Source organism: Heliangelus exortis, chromosome 30, assembly GCF_036169615.1.
Source record: "Heliangelus exortis chromosome 30, bHelExo1.hap1, whole genome shotgun sequence".
NCBI classification, from domain to species: domain Eukaryota; kingdom Metazoa; phylum Chordata; class Aves; order Apodiformes; family Trochilidae; genus Heliangelus; species Heliangelus exortis.
The window spans coordinates 10,001-26,507 of record NC_092451.1 but is presented as its reverse complement, the minus strand read 5'-3'; the positions used below and the strand labels follow the sequence as shown (position 1 = coordinate 26,507).

Sequence of the window (16,507 nt, the reverse complement as noted above, 5' to 3'; positions counted from 1 at the left end):
CAAAATAGTTACATACAATAGATAGACATCCCCAATCCACAAATCTTATACTTGTTCAACTTAAGCTATTGTTTAACTGTCTCCCACCACCAGCCCTTATCTTCAGTACAAAGTGTCAGTTTACTCTGATTCTGATCCCCTCTCCTCAGCACATTCCTGGCTAAGACCCATTCCCAGGGCCTGCTTTTCCAGTCCAAACCTTAGCATAACTACTTTTAAATTTCTATTTCTTCCCCCAGGACTTCCGGGAAAACTCCCCAACTTCCGGCTGTGCCACTCACGGGTGCGTTCCACATTTGTGCCACGTGACCAGGGCTGGGCACCCCGCCCGTGCTGTCCCCTGGTGGTTGGACAAGCTGTGTGGGGTTTCCAACAGCGCCCCCTGGCAGACTGGAGGACCCCTCAGGAGGGGAGCAACCACCCAGACCCCACCACCCACCCCACCCTTTGGGCCCCAGCGCGACGCTTGGTGACCCATTTTATGCTTCTTAACGCCAAAAAAAAGGCTCTTTCGGCCCAGTTTTTGTCCAAAATTGCCACTTTTTGAACTAAAATTTCCATTTTTGACCCAAATTTGACCCAAATTTCCCTTTTTTAACACTAAAATTTGAGTCATTTCACCCATTTTTACCCCAAATCCACACTTTTTGCCCAGAATAGCTGCTTTTTACGACAAACAGAAAAAAATACCCCCTGAGGCTAGAAGATAGAAAGGGAATAGAGCCATCGATAGAGAGGTTTTTAGAATTAGGGCTATTGATAGAATGTGAATTAGCTTTCAATACACCAATATTACCAGTCAAGAAACCAAATGGGACTTACAGAGTGGTACAGGATTTAAGGGCTGTGAATGATATTACTAAGACTCTACATCCAGTGTAGATGGAACACTCTTGACAAAAATGAAAGGTAATCTGATCTAGTTTATAGTTTTATATTTGAAAGATGCTTTTTTCTGCCTTTTCTTAGCCCCAGAAAGCCAAAAGACTTTGCCTCTGAATGGGAGTTTGTTAGTAAAGGGAGAAAACCACAACTGACCTTGACGGTGTTACCTCAAGGTTATAAAAATAGTCCTACAATATTTGGAAATCAAATTTGGAAATCGGCAAAAGAATTGGAAGAGTGGGAGCGGCCAAAGGGAGAGGGCACTCTTCTGCAATATGTGGATGATTTACTGATAGCAACTGAAACAGAAGAACAATGTGTTGTTAAATTTCTTGGGTTTAAACAGTTATCCAGTCTCCCAACAAAAAGCACAGCTAGTGCAAGAAAAGGTTATCTACTTAGGATACGAGATCTCTGGAGGAGAGCGATCCAGGAAACCTAGAGGAAAGAAGCCATCTGCCAGATGCCCAGGCCTGAAACCGTGAGAGATCTGCGAGGCTGCCTAGGAATGACAGGTTGGTGTCACCTGTAAATATATCAGTACGGGATACATGCCAAACCTCTGTATGATTTGTTTAAAGAATCTAAAAATTATCTAGTCTGGACTTCTGAGGCAGAAACAGCCTTTAAAAGACTGAAACAAGAACTAATGAAAGCCCCAGTATTAGGTCTACCCCATGTAACAAAACCATTTTGGCTGCTCTCACATGAATTCCAGGAAATGGCCCTAGGATTCCTAGCTCAAAAACTGGGACCATACAAAAGGGCTGTTGATTACTTCTCTAAGCAAAGAGACGAAGTAAGTAAAGGATGGCCCACATGCCTGAAGGCAGTGGCTGCAGTAATCATAAACATAGAAGAGGCCAGAAAACGACTGTATTAGTGTCCCACACAGTATAGAACAGAAAGGTGGCCACTGTTTTGTCACCTTCTCGATTCCTGAAGTACTATGTGATTTTAGTTGAATCAGATGACATAACCATTCAAGTGACTAATGTTGTCAACCCAGCATCATTCCTAGAAGGAAGTCAGCAGAGCCAATTTGAGCATGGCTGCCTAGAAGCCATCGAGTCTGTGTATTCCAAGTCGTCCGGAACTCGAAGTAGAGCCACTTGAAGGGGCAGATAACTGGTTCTCAGATGGCAGTAACTTCGTAAAGCAGGGAGTAAGGATGGTTGGCTATGCAGTAACTACAACAGAGTAGGGTATTGAATCAAATCCCTTGCCTGTGGGAACTTCAGCATAGAAGGCCGAACTAATAGCTCTTACCCTAGCCATGGGAAAAGAAAATTTGTATATTCTAAGTATGCTTTCTCCATCGTGCATGCCCATGGGGCAATCTGGAAGGAGCGAGGACTGCTGACTGCCCAGGGAAGACCCATAAAATATGCAGAAGAAATCCAACAGTTGCTGGAGGCTGTTCAGCTCCCAACCCGAGTGGCCACAATGCATTGCAAGGGGCACCTGAAAGGTAACACCCTTCCAGAAATAGGTAATAGAGCAGCAGATGCAGAAGCTTAATTTGCTGCTGCAAGAGCCAAAGACTTAGTATTGGCCCTGGTACCAAAAGAACTAGATACTAATTTTGAACCAGAGTACCAGGAATCAGACCATAAGTGGATACAAAGAAACAAAGGTAAAATGTTAGAAAATGGATGGGGTCAGCTAGAAACAGGACAGCTAGGGCAATTTGTAAAAACAGAACATGACAAGGCCCACTGGGGATTTGATCCTCTTTATCAGTATTTAAAAATTAGAATAGAAGGGCAAAAGCTATTCACAGCAGTGAAATATGTCACTTCCCAATGTGAACGCTGCTTGAAAAATAAACCAAACACAGAAACAAAGGTACACCAGGGAGTAACTGATACAGGAAAATTTTCAGGAGAAGTGTAGCAGATTGATTTCTCTGAACTCCCAAGGAAAGGGGGGTATAAGTACATCTTGGTTTTGACTGATATATTTTCTGGGTGGCCTGAAGCGTTCCCATGTAGAACAAACAAAGAAAGAGAAGTAACTTGCTTAATGAAATCATGCCGAGGTTCAGGGTGCAAAGGAGCATTTCCTCTGAGAGAGGCTCGCACTTTTGTGCTAAAATTGTACGAGCAATAAGTAAGGCACTGCAAATCAAAAGGCAATTGCACACGCCTTACAGAACTCAAGCAGTAGAAAAGCTGAATCATATTATTAAACAACAAATTGCAAAAATATGCCAGGAAACTAACTTGCAGTGGTACCAAGCCTTACCTATTGCTCTAATCAGACTAAGGGTGAAGCCCCGCTCAAAAGAAAAACTGAGCCCGTTTGAAATTTTATATGGGAGACCTTATGCAATGCAGACTGTAAATAGTGACGCTGTAGATCAAATAGGTAATCAATATGTGTGTGATTATGTTATAGCTGTAGGGAAGTACTTTGATCAAAATGCCACGGTGGTGATGGATCACCAACCTAAGCAACCTTGTAAACTGCATCGTTTTAATTCTGGTGACTGGGTATATGTTCAGAACCTTTTAGGGAAACCTCTGCAAGAAAAATGGAAAGGGCCCTTTCAAGTGTAGCTCACCACCTTCACTGCCGTTAGAATTAAGGAGCGACCCACCTCGATCCTCTACAACCCAATTCAAGAAGGATCATCAGGCACAGTGGCAACATTGCCCAGGGATTGCCATGGTCGAGTGCATGGTTAAGGCACTACCATGCGTTGCAATACCAGGCATGGTACTACACCCCGAGTCTGGCTTAAACATTCATGCGCTACGTAACAACCAGCCGTACGAGCAGAAAGACTGGAGTCAAAACAAGGGCCAATTAGATTCCTTATTAGGAGAAGAAGTGGAAGAAATTGCTGCCAAGGAGAAAATCACCTGTGCATCAGAATGTTGTAATTCGACCCATAGGCCATAACTTTTGGGCAACTTTTGATCCACTCCAGGAGTAAGTGGCAATCAATCAGTACAGAAACCTGTATTCCTAGAGAACAGCTAGGATATATTTGTGAAAACACAGTTAGAGAAAATGAAGCTTTGTGCTTAGATACTGAAGATAGCTTGTGTACTTTTGAAATGTTTCCCAATAATGACTATCGATCACATGTTTATTATGTAGGAAGATTCCAAGGTGTAAGTGGTGAGAAGGGATTCAGGGAGGGAGCATCCCTACTAGGGGATGAAGTACACCTTTCCCCCACCCACAACTTTGGTATAAACTTCTCGTGGATACCAGGCCCCCATTTTCCCAGCGCCCTGGGCACAGAACTGGTCTGCCTTTCCCACTGGTACTGCCCAAACATTCCTCTCCCCAAGGCACCCACCTTGCACCAGCTCTGAAGCAAGTAGCAGCTGCTGCTCCATAAGGATCTTGTAGTTGGCTTTTGGTAAACTTTTGTTTTGGAAAGTACTCACTGCTGGAGGAGCCTGCTGGTCTTGGAAGCAAAGCAGGATTTCCTAAAAAACAGAGATTAAAACAAAACCAAGTTTAAAGAAAAATCTGGGTTCTGGTGGGTTGTGCAAGCCTAAGCTCAGATCCAGGGATTTTGTGCTTGGGGGGAGCAGCTGGACTGGTAATCCTGGTCCCTGGTGGTGGGAGGTGAGTTCGTCACCCATCCATGCATGATGCTAGGAAGTGGGGGGGGGGGGGACTTTTTTCCCTAATTCCTGTGAGCCTGAAGGTTTGCATGGCAGCATGCAGGAGGAAACCCTGCCAGGGATGCTTTTCTCCACCAAACAGCCAAGACAGGGCCGCATCCCGGGATTTATTCCCTTCTCCAAAACCTGGAAAGTCACAGGCAGGGGTCAGTGCCCCTCCCCCATCCCTTTTGGTTGCAACCTGCTCCTGCCACACTGACTCCTGGGCCAAGATCCGGCAGTTGAAATTCTTAAAAAAAAAAAAGATATTATTTTTTTGTTCCTGACATCTAATGGTGTCTCCACAGCCCCGCTGAGTCACTCGGGTACCAGAGATGCTTGCAGGTGGCTTAGGGATGACAGAGGTCCCCAAGCCTCCCCAGGCTTCTTTTTGATCCCATTGCTTTGTGCAGGAAAAAGTCTCAGCTGCAGTTTCAGCCTCAGGACCCTGAGTGGAACATGAGCAACGACCGGTGGGCAATTTCACAGTTAATTGCAGAGCTCATGCCTGGTTTTCCTTGTTTTTTTCCCTGCTGCCTGTGGCTTCACTGCACTCCCAGCATGTGCAAAGCCCACCCTGGGCATCACTGCCGACATCTCTCCTTGTGACTGTGCCCTTCTGGATGTCACGTGGCCATTAATCACTTTTGTTCCTTTTTCTGGAAGTTCTGAAGAAGCCTAGACCTTTGCCTGGAATGTACTGACGCACTGGAGGGAAGTCAGCAGCCCCTGACTGCAGGTGAGCACCCCAAGATTGTTTTGCCAGGCTGGTTGTGGCAAATAATCATAGAATCATAAAATCACAGAACGGGCTGAGTTGGAAGGGACCTCAGAGATCATCAAGTCCAACCCTTGATCTACTCCCCCCATGGTTCCCAGCCCATGGCACTGAGTGCCACATCCAGGGTCTTTTTAAATATCTCCAGGGACGGAGAATCCACCCCTTCCATGGACAGCCTATTCCAATGTCTGATCACCCTCTCAGTAAAGAAATCCTTTCTACTGTCCAACCTAAACCTCCCCTGACACAACTTGAGAGCTCTTGTGCCCTCTTGTCTTGCTGAGAGTTGCCTGGGAAAAGAGCCCCCCTCCCCCCCGGCTCCAAACTCCTTTCAGGGACTTGTAGAGAGTGATGAGGTCTCCCCTGAGCCTCCTCTTCTCCAGCCTCCTCCTCATAGAATCTGTGCTCGAATACTTTTACCATCCTAGTTGCCCTGAGGATCTGGTGAGGACGATGCCAAGCAGGCATTTAGCTAGGGGATGAAAAATTTTGGTGTGACCCTTTGTGCTTTTTATTTTTTCAGAGGAAAATGGTGACTTTTTGGGCGTTAATCGTTCTGCAGGTTCATCGACGTTCATTGTGCTGCAGGTAAAATCCTAGAGGTGCAGCTCTATACACCCCAAAACATCCATGCACATGACTCTGGTGCAAGTGAAGCCCTGGATGCTGCCTCACCAGGAACCAGTGATGCTGGGCTAAGGATGAGGATGGCCAAAGGAGCATGGGATGGCCAGAGCCATCCCAGAGGGAGCTTTTGGGTGTACAGGAAGAGCTTCACCCGCGGCCTGGGCCTTGCTGTTACAGCCAAGGAGGATCTGAATTTAGCACCAAACACCAACCCCAGCACGGAAACCAATTGAGTTGGTGGGTTTGAGGACGTTGAGCCTCTGCGTCCCTTTCAAAATGAGACTTTTGGCTTTTTTGGCAGAAAGGGAAATAAACACCACCCCAAATTGCCCTATTTCTCCCTCCTTCTGGAGCCCTTCTCCCTCACGTCTGTCATGGCAAATTCAGGCTCTGCCTGTGTTTCCTGGACAATTCCTAGGCCTGCTGATGCCAGAAGCACCTCCTTTGCTCTGCTGAAGTGTTTCTGGACTTGCTTGGCAAAGAGCTCAGGTCCCCCAGTCCTGCCCTCAGCCATGGCTGCATCCGAGTTCCTGCTGACAGCTCTTCTTAGGGGTTTGGTGTTTACTCCAGAGGAAGTTTGGGGTGAGGCATCTGCCGAGCACCCACGGGGGGGGGGGGGGGGGGGGCGGAGAGAAACAGGAAAGCCCTGCCTGTCTCTAAGTTTTTGGGTGCTCTGGTGATGTGTGGTTTAAATTTGGCTTTTGGTGCAGTTCTGGTGCTGGGATGTCAGCCACTTTTCCAGACACGGTCACACTCCAGGGTGCAGGAACCACCAAATCCCACCCCCCTTCTGGCAAAGGAGGTTTTGGAAGGGAAATGGAGTTTAGTGGCAGGGAAAAATCCTGACTAGATCCCTCTGTATGTCCCCCCAACACCAAGGAGATGCCTTGATGCCCCTGAAGGGGATTCTCAGCTTCTCACCCTTATCCTGATGATTTTCAGGATGCCCCTGGAGGAGAGGGGACACACAACTGGAGGGTTGCTTTGGAAGAGGGAAAGGGAAAAGAATGCTGAAGGTTGGAGAGAAGAGGATTGCAGGGCTATAGAGAAAAGCAGCCACCAGTGCTAGAGAGAGGAACAGAGTTTATTGACACCAGCTTTGATTTTTAACCCTCTGTGACCAAAAAAGAGAGAAAAGATTATGTCCACCACCCAAGCCAGGGACTTGATGCTTCTTCCTGCCACTGCTCAATTCTGGGCAATCATTAGGAAGGAAAAGAAAGGGAAGGGTAGAGCTGAGCAGGGGGAGTACTGGAGCAATGAGAGTACGAGGTCCCAGCCCCACTCTTTCTTTACTTTGGATATCCAGGAGATTGAGGCAGGGACACAACTGAAGACCTCGGGTTTGTTCCTTGCTGGACATCAAGGTGGCGACACCATGGACCTGGTACTGCCCATTCTCCACCCCTGTAAAACCTGGCAGCTGGAGCGTACACCATCACTACCAGATCATGGTGTTCCTGATGTCAGAAGGATGGGCTGGAGGAGATCTGGTTGTCCAACAGAGGCAGGCAGCCTGCAGCAATGTGCTGGACACAGGGAAAGACCAGTTAATGCCACACAGGCAAAACTGTGAGATAAGTAGCTAGAAACAGAGCAAGACCCCCTACTCAAGCAGAGCTGGAAGCTGCTTGAGTTTCTTGGGTCTGCAAACCTGACCAATTTCGAGCATCTCCATATCCAGAGCAAAGCCCTGTCTGGTTCCCCCTGGAAGCTCCAAGACCTTAAAAATATCACCCAGTTGCCCCTCTTCCTGTTTCCCAGTGATCCAGGGCATTCACTGGGGGTTAGATCCCAGCCTGAGATGGAGCAGGTTGGGCAGGATGGTTCCCTGCCAGGTGTATCTGTCTCCCCAAATGCCTTATCCCCTAGCAACGTTGTTGCTTTCCAGTTGGGAACAGATCTGGTCACTCTTGTGGTCACCAGATAGGACACAGAAGTTCATTTTACTGCCAGAAAGGTGAAAAAACAAAAGATCAGGCCACAAATTCTCATTTTTCTCTGCAGTGCAAGAAGCATCTGCTCCCCAGAGTTTTTTCATATAAGGCCTTCATGGAGGAGCAGCAAAGACGTTCAAGAGCTGTTGTTGTCTGGGCTGAGACAGCCAAAATTTCTTCTTGGAAAGGTTTTTGGTGGAAAAAAGGCTTTTCCATCAGCGTTCCACCGACCACGTAGTGTATCCCATGGAGATCCTGCTTGGAGCAGTGCCCTGTAGGAAGGGATGGGAGGAGCAAATCACAACCTGGAGTTATCACCAGGTAAGAAGCTCGAAGGCCTTCAAGGTGAGGGTGAGAGAGCGCTGGCTCTGGAGGAACAATTATGAACCAGGTGCAATTCTTCCGTGCATCACAGAGCAAGTTTGGTGCCATGGATTAAAAGCAGTCTACTCGTCTTAGATTTGTCTGAACACTACTGAGGGATATTTCCATAAATAAAGGATCTCTTTTTTTTCCTTATGTCCTTGCTCATTGAAAACTGCAACAGAGAAGCCACCAACAAAAGCAATGAAGAAGAACGAGCAAAGAGCAAGAACTTGCAGCAGAAAATTTCTATTTTATGGGTTGGCGCTGAATGCAATTGATGGAGAGAGGAGGAGAAGTGATGGATGAAATGTATACAAATTTATCTTAAGATTCCTTTTAGGCTTCTGAGAAAGGATTAACTTCAGTGAAGACGTGACTGCAGCACCAGCCATGTGTATCTATGTGGATGAAATGATTTCCTTTTTTGTGCTTGTTTTTTTTTCTCAGGCAACTGTAAAACTTTTTCCACAGTAATTTGTAAGGAGAAAGTTTTCATATTTAAGTCTAAACTGGAAAGATAGAAGTAAAAACCCAGAGTGCTTAGCATCAGAATTATACAGTTTAGAAGAAGTGGCTTTCAAGACATTATTATTGGGAGTTAGGAGCAGTCATCTGTCCTTAAAAACACGATAGCACTTTACCATTTTCAATTTTTTCAAATATTTTCTTTGTCAGCTTCCGGTGGGTCTGGAATTATACAGAAAGCATACAATTAAAAAATATATACCAATTTTTGTCTTTCTAAAATTCTCTAACAGTCCTTAAATTGGCACAATCAGGTAAAAACTAAACACATCATCCTCTTAGCTTGGATTTTTAATGAAGTCACACCTGGTCAGCCACTTGCTTTCTCAGTGCTAAATAATATTAACCGTAGCACAAAACATTAAACAGCTTGTCATGTACCTGGCTGCAGGGAAAAAAGATTAAGGAGCTGGAGAAGAAAGAAAAATGGCCTTCAGTTCAAAGGTCTTTAGGGAGAAAGAAGAACATGGCCATGATTGAGTCACCACCACTGAAGATATCTTTTATCTTTATCTTTTAGAAGAGAAAAGATATGCGGAGAGGTGGTGCTGAGGAACACGATTTGCTGGCAGTGCTGGGGTAACAGCTGTATTTGACCTGAAAGGTCTTTGCCAACCAAAATATTTCTATGATTCTCTGTTACCACTGGGAGGGGAAGCACAGCAAGCTTCAGACAACTTGCATGGCCAAACCAAGTGTTAATAAGCAAGAGACACAGAGTTCCTTTTGCAGAGAACCCAGCCACATACAAACGTTTCATCAAGTAAGGGCAAAGTGTCCTCATGTCACAGACATAGACACTGCTTTTCCAGAACAGTCTGACTCAGTAACTCATCATCCCAACTAGTGTGTTGAAGCTTGTAGGATTTTATGAGAACTCTGTGTACCTTGGTTTTAACCTCTTTCAATTCCTTCTGCAAGCCCAGCTTGGTTTCCTCCAGGTTCTTGCAGTGGCACATGTTAACTTCCAGGGAAGCTTCTGCCACAGCCAGATTTCTAAGAGCATCAGCAAGCTCCTGCTGAAGCTGTCTGATTGTGCCCTAAATCAAATGGTTACTAGAACATGAAGAAAGTTGTACGAACATGAAATATGACTTTACTTTATTTGATTATACAATTAGACCTGTCTTGGGACTCAACTTTGCCTGCCAACAGCTGATCACCTCCAAACTATCAGCAGCTGTTCATCAGCATTTCTGTTTTCTCACACACAAAAAACGCAATCTCTTGTTACACCATAGGCTAGCTGCAGAGTTTACTCTGGTGACTAAAGGCAGGACACCAGAGTGTCTAAACACTCAAAGGGACTCAGTGAGTGCTTTCCAGAAATTTAAGAAAGACCAAAAAAATAGGTACAGTAGCTTTGAAAGCATTGCTCTGCCTGGGACTGGTAAAATACTCTCCCATTATTAGTTTTTCTACAAGTAGACTCTCTATGAGCAGATCATACTTACACTTAGGAGCAGACATAAAACTGCATTTTGCCATAACCTACAGCTTTTTCAAATCTCTACCTCTCCCTCACTCCAGCCCCCTATCTTTCTTTTCTTCCACTTCTTTTCTTAAAAAAGAGATGTAGAGAAAAACAAGCTCCATGCAGAAAAGGGGATGGTTGGTCCATGTTTGAGCAACAGAAATTTATGCTAGTGTTCTGCAGAGAAGCACATTTACTGCTCATATACACTCTGAATTTGCAGAAAGACAGTTTAACTGAGGCCCCAATGAGTCTTCTGCCCTGTTATTTGTCTTTCATTGAGCCACAACAGAAAAAACAAATTTAAATATTGCTGCCCATGGTGGAAGACAAAGCTTCATGTCTGATGTTGACCTTTTAACAAACGGGATTGTCCTTTAGAAGCCCGCAAAACACTGCTAATAGTCTTAAATACTGCTACTAGTGCTTATTTTACCTCTCTTTCTACTTTGTCAGCCTCATATTTAAGGAATTGCTCTCCTAAGTCATTGTACACGGCGTTTTACTCCTTGTTTCTCTCTTCCTGGAGAGTAACTCCTCAGTGTCAGCACTGAAATTCTTGGAGATGTTATTAACCCAGTCCTGTGCCACATTCACAATGCTTTTTCTGTTGAGCTGTTGGGTCTGCATGTCTCACTTTGGAGCTGGGCCAATTGCTCCTGTGTGAACATAGAAACAAAGAATCAGTGAGGTTGGAAAAGACCTTGAAGAGCATCAAGTCCAACAGGGAAACCAACAGCACCATGCCCACTAAACCATGTCCCCAAGTGGAAATAATTTTCTCCACTCCCTTTTAGCTATTACAGAAGACTCCAGAACCTTCTGTCTAGTTCTCTCCCATACCAAACTGTTGCGGCGAGCCTTTCTCTGGGGGACATGGCTCTTCTCCGGAGATCTCTTGCCGTCCCTCTCCTCAGGCGTCTTCATCTCTTGTTTTCTTCTCTTCTGACTGACACTGCTTCTGGGAGCATGCCTTTCGTCTTGCCCTTCAGCTGGTTCCGGCTGGGGCAGGCCCTAATTAGTGGGCACACCTGGGCTTAAGCTCCCAGTTCATTATCGGCGACACCTGAGGACTTGTGGTACTCTCTACACCAAACACCAACAGGATTCCTGCCTTATTCCCCTCATGGACTCCCTCCGAAGAGAACACTTTGCAAACACTTCCTAACGTGGCCAAAAAAAATGCATATGTTTTGGAGACGCAAGGAAATCATCAGAAAGGTGTAGTGACATGAGGCAACCAGGTGCCAATAATTGCCAGGTAGTGGGCTTGACCTCGTGTGAAGCTCATCTGTGCCTATTTAGGGCAGGCCCCTATTGCGCATGAGCAGGATTAGGGAGCAAATAAAAGGCTCACAGCTGGCGTAGCTGTGGTGGTTAGCCACTCTTTACTGCTTCCGAGGGCACCGTGCTAACCTGATTGCGGCACTGGAGCTTTGTCTCAGCACCGCACTAACTCAGTTGCGCCACTAGAACTCTTCACCAGTAGGGCGAGGCTCGAACTCGAGGCCTCAATATTGCTCGGGTTTGCTGCACGAGCGTGCTAGCCGGCTGCGCCACTCAGGTGTGAGCCTTTTATTGGCCCCCTAATCCTGCTCATGCGCAGTAGGGTCCTGCCATAATTAGGCAAAGGTGGGCTTCACACGAGGTCAAACCCACTACCTGGCAGTTATTGGCACCTGGTTGCTTCATGTCACTACAGAAAGGGCACCAAAATTCAAGGGGTTCTGCATGACTTTTCTTGTAAAAGGAGGAAGATAAGGAACCCTCAGTTTAGGAAGGATATCGAGGTCCTGGAGCAGGTCCAAAGGAGGCAACAGGGCTGGTGAAGGGACTCGAGCACAGAAACTATCAGAAGAGGCTGAGGGAGCTGGCGTTGTTCAGCCTGGAGAAGAGGAGGCTCAGAGGAGACCTCATTGTTGCAGTTTAAAGTAAAATATAATGGTTAAGGATCAGAGTGTGCTTAGGTAGGTAAAAACTCTGTTAGGTCACTCTGGAAAAAATAACTAGTTAAGAAAGTGCTGACCCTGTGGAACAATGATTAAATAGGGGAACTGCTCAGTAACAGACATCCTGTTCCTAAAGATAACATGAAATATTGTACCCAGGTGTTGGGCCTTATGGAAAGCAGTAAACCGTAAATCTGTATCTTCGAGATGTATACCTATTGTTATCTGCATGATTTATGTAGTTGTTTGTGACTAGAAAGAGTGTAATTTGGCACGTAAGCCTCATTGTAAAAAGGTATAAAAGTTGAACTGAAAGTGAGGGTCTTTGGAATTCTGACTTGGGACGCTAGTCCTCAGGTTTCCCGGGCCCCGAAAAAAAAGCACCGCATAAACTGACACTCTGTTGGTTTGTGTCTTGACTACGGGCAACATCATCACTCTCTACTACTACCAGAGAGGAGGTTGTAGCCAGGGGGGAGTTGGTCTCTTTTCCCAGGCAACTCTCAGCAAGACAAGAGGGCACGTTCTCAAGTTGTGCCGAGGGAGGTTTACGTTGGTCATTAAAAAGAATTTCTTTACGGAGGAGGTGATCAGACATTGGAATAGACTGCCCCGGGAAGTGCTGGATTCTCCGTCCCTGGAGATAATTAAAAAGAGACTGGATGTGGCACTCAGTGCCATGGTCTAGTAACAGTAGCGGTAGTGGATCAAGGGTTGGACTTGATGATATCTGAGGTCCCTTCCAACCCAGCCAATTCTATTCTATTCTATGAAGCATTGTTTGTATCACAGCACAATAGGAAAGACAGTAGCCAAAACTGAATCCAACAAGATGGAAACAAAGCTACAGAAAACTAAATATCTGACAAAATTATTAGGATTTTTCTGCATCATAAGCACATGGTATCCAGCCTCACTTCAGACTGTAACACAATCTTCCTGCACAGCATTATTCTAAACTTCCCTTCAGCATTATTCCTGGTTGCTTTACCTTGGTTGCTAATACAATTTCCAGACTCTAATTCCCAACATTTGGCTTGACATACCTGCAGCACAGAGCGGTCAGTGCCTTTCTTGAAGACTCCTTTTTCAGCTGATGGTTACATGTGGCAGGTAGATCCTGAGTTATCCCCTGCAGTGAAACCCACAGATCTCTATAACCACTACTTAATGGTACTTCCTGAAACCTACAGTGCGTCTTGAGAAGTTGTGAGGAAAATACAAAATAACAGCACACCTCAAATTTGTGGACCACCACCAAAAGGTGGGCTCGGAGACTTAATACTAATGCAAAAGAGGCCTACTTGAAACCTTGGGTGCACGCACACCTTCCAAGGACCACAACTTCCTACCATGATTATTGCTGGATCCAAGGGGGGGGGGGGGTGGGAGGGTGGGGGGTTGTGTGTGATCTCTTTTTTCTCTATGTTTTTTTTTGGTGATATTTTTGTCTGCTCCTGCCCAGCCACACGCAGGCTCCTCCCTGATAGAATTTAGAAAGCAAAGGGCTTGAGGCCAAATCTCCCAGGGTCCAGCAACACTCTGGGGATCTCTGTGATATCTGGGATATGATATTTGCCCCATCTCTTTTGTAGCCCTGCTCATTTTGTCAAGAATGACAGAGGTGCACCAACTTTGTGGGTACCGAAACGTGGGAATTCCTATCTTCAGTGGCATTTTTCTTTCTACTGTAAAAAGGAAAATTTCTGAGTATCACTAGAAGTGGCCACACAGATATCCCTTCTGGGTCATCAAGGTGAGAGCTCTCTCTCGGTCTCAGAATAAAGAGTGTGCCAGGCAATAACTAGCTAAATTCTTCCAGCAATTTTCATTTCAGTACAGAAAAGATGCAGACAGGCTGGAGAGGGTCCATAAAAAGGCCAAAAGGATCATCAGAGGACTAGAGGATCTGTCATATAAGCAGAGGGGGAGAAAAATGTGTTTGTTCAGCCTTGAGAACACAAGGCTTAGCATACAGTTCTGGGACAGCCAGCTGGAAGTGCAAGAAGGATGGAAATCCAAATGTTATTCAGGAAGAACATATGCATGGACATAAAATTCAATTCAAAAATCCCAACAGACCACAAAAAGAAAAAGAACTCAAGTAAGCTGAACCCATCACTGAGAAGAAACCGGAGAGCTAGCAATTTACATATCAACCAATAAGGTGAAAACAATACATAAAGGAATGAGAAAAAACCATGTGCTAGAATTTTCTACTAGTACTAGAGGTGAATATTGAGACACAGGTTTTCCCTCAGCTCCATTCAAAACCTCTCCAGGAACCAGAAGAGCAGGCATAACTTTCCCATCCAAGGGGACCGGCCAAAAAAGAAAATGCTACAGGAAAACTCAAGACACTGATTCTACCCTTACCCCGCACATATTTTTTTTACATGAAATGAGAGACACCAAAGCAAAAAACAGAAAGAGGAGCACTTGCTGTAATATAAAAGCCACACTCTCGCTTTTCAGAGAAGAAAAAAAAGGGAGCAAAAGTTCTTTTCCTAGTCTCCTCGATTCACACGAAAGGCAAACATTTGGAGTCTGACAAGTCAATCATCACTTTAGTTCCTTTGCACGGCCTTCAGTTTTCCCAAGGAAATCTGTGGCAGCGCAAAGAAATGCCTGCAGGGGCAAAAAAATGCCGCTGCTTCTTCTATCAGGCCATGACCAGCACTCTTTCCTCACTGGAGCCCAGCTTCACTTCACTTACACCATCCCCAAACCCCACATTTCATCCTTCTCTTCTCCTGCTTTGCTCCAGCGAAAACGCCTGCCTTCCTGCTCCAACCTGATGAAAACTTCCAGGTAAAGAAGCAAAGCAGCTACAGCAAGGACTGGGCTCTGCTCAGAACCAAGGTCTCTGGTCCTGCAGTGTTTTCCCCCTTCCCTCCCCTGCCCCATAATGGCAACCTCACTTTCCCTCACTGAAAGCACATCTGAGGGCAAGATATAGTCAAGGTCTTCTTCCTCCACACTAGGGAATAACGGAGTTAGTCACCACTTTATTTCCTTTCCCGCCCAGTTGTTGCCTACCATTAGGCGTGGCGATCTGGTTCAGTCCATCAGCTTACAGACACCAATGTGGTGGATAGGCAAAATGGCGTTTATTCGCAGGTGATACAGACTTATATATCTTATGCTGACAGAGACATTCCTGACAGCAAAACCACCTCAGAAAGTAAGGACACAGATTTCTCTAGAAAGGACATCGACTTCTCGATTTTTCTCTAGGTCCTCTTCGATGGCAGCTTGTCGTAGAGAAAAGGCTCTCTGCTGGGTCACCAGGGAGGCCACTCCTGTGGCCGTAACGGCTACTCCCAGGCCGAGCAGTATCGCTATCGTTACAGCTGTCAACACCTCTCTTTTTTTGTAGACCGACGTCTGCTTTTTCCCAATAATAGTACATCTCCTCTTCTGGATGGTATAAGACCCTGCGAACAATCCAAATCTGCACACAAAAGTTAGTAGCGTAATTGAAAAGTTTAAGAAACACATGGGGGGTTACTCCCAGCTGATGGCAAATCCACATTACGGGCGCTGATGGAATTGCCCACTTATGGGATTTAGAAAACACAACAACTTTTGCACAGAAGGCACCGTCCCAGGTTGCCAGGGAGTTTTTACCAAAACAAACCCCTTGACCTCTGACTTGGTTCAGGGTAATACCTTTTCGCGGCGTGTTCCACCTGCATTGGGTTGGACTATATTCTGATGAAACCGTAAAAGAAGAGTTGAGGGAAATTCCCTCATAAATGGGAGGATTCTTATCATAGCATAACCAACAGGAATTCCTGAGATTCGAGTTGGAGTGATTCAGCTATTGAAAAGTGGCATCTAGAACGCTAAAAAATGGCTTGCCAGGCATCTGGTGGGGGTTCTCTATTCGTTTTTTCGAGGGAATTATCTGCTTAGTTAACAGAGGACTGGTTGGAATGGGGATAGAGATTGGTAAACTGTCTTAGCCGCCTATCTTTTTTAATTACAATATTGGGACCAACCACTGCACTGTTCTTAATTTCTTGTTTTTTGATAAAGAACAGTCCCCCTCTATCTCCGCCATTCTCCCACTACCTAAAACCCCACGTTTTGCCGATTGTCCAGCCCAAGTCATTTTCCTTGGTTACGTTCAACAAAAGATATCTGCACCACTCTTTGCTTCTAAGTTTTGCCCATACCCCACGACTGGGACGCCGCTGCGGTTGAATTATGCGTCTGGCGCAATTATGCGGCCCCCATTGTACCTTTAAGTATTTCTCTGGTCTTGCACCTGGTGCCCAGTCAGATGTTATGGTCTCACATCCCCAAGAGGCACAATAGTATTGATCAGGGGC

General features: G+C 45.7%; 1 long non-coding RNA gene across 1 annotated transcript; it reads right to left on the bottom strand.

Annotated features, from left to right (window-relative positions):
• Positions 1-10,852: 10,852 nt before the first annotated feature.
• On the bottom strand, positions 10,853-13,549 carry LOC139788887 (uncharacterized). The gene is made up of 3 exons (XR_011722974.1): positions 13,523-13,549; positions 13,217-13,302; positions 10,853-10,880 (listed from the first exon to the last, which is right to left on the bottom strand). It is a non-coding gene; the product is annotated as an uncharacterized lncRNA (long non-coding RNA).
• Between the last annotated feature and the right edge of the window lie 2,958 nt (positions 13,550-16,507).